Genomic DNA, 862 nt, shown 5'->3' on the forward strand with positions numbered 1-862 from the left:
AGGGAGAACCACAGACTAGAACCTCGGTGGAAAAGCTTTAAATTAAATTTAAAAAAAAAAAAAAAAGAATTTTTAAAGACCAGGACCTCAAGATAGCAGGTTTATACTTAGAAATATTTGAAGAAGACAAGTGGTATTTATAGTCCAAAGAAACCAAAGACTGAAGCTCACCTTCATTCTGACTTTGTTCAGAGACACATACTTCAGCGGGGCAAGACTCGGCAAGAAAGATGATGGGGAAAACATCGGATCTCACGCCTTCAACCCCTGCACCTCACTGTGCTTGGCTGCTCAATGGCTCTAAGCACAGTAATGTTTGAGCCATCGAGTGGACATCTTTTAAGAGCAGACTTTCGTATCTGTTCCACCACACCACAAAGGTGTATAGTGTCTCAATATCACGTGTGGGTATGGATGTGTGTGTGTGTGTACACACATAGACACACAAACACCACCACCAGTGGTTAGGGACTCAGGCAGGGCTGGTCTTCAGGAAGCGTTGCACCAGCCCGGTGTAGGATTTCTAAGTTCATTGGATCTGAGATGTGATTTCTCTCATCTAGCCTAGTGTTTGAACCTGCCAGACCCACAACCTAAATGCAGATTCAAACCCAGCAAAGAAAATTTGAATGGCGCCTAAACCAGTGCACTCTCTTTGTTTGTTAAGAAATGTTCAGATATTTTTTAAAAAGATGAAACAAGAGACCATCCATTAAAAAAAAATCACCTAGGTACCAAAGAACACACAGTATTATAGTGCAGGTATTTTATTGCAATGATTTTAATAACCAAAGCTATTTTTACACAAGATACTATGTAAAGTTATACGTATGAACTGATCTAGCTGTAATCCACAGGCCAC

The sequence above is a fragment of the Micromys minutus genome (genome assembly GCF_963924665.1).
Source record: "Micromys minutus genome assembly, chromosome: 21".
Classification (NCBI taxonomy): domain Eukaryota; kingdom Metazoa; phylum Chordata; class Mammalia; order Rodentia; family Muridae; genus Micromys; species Micromys minutus.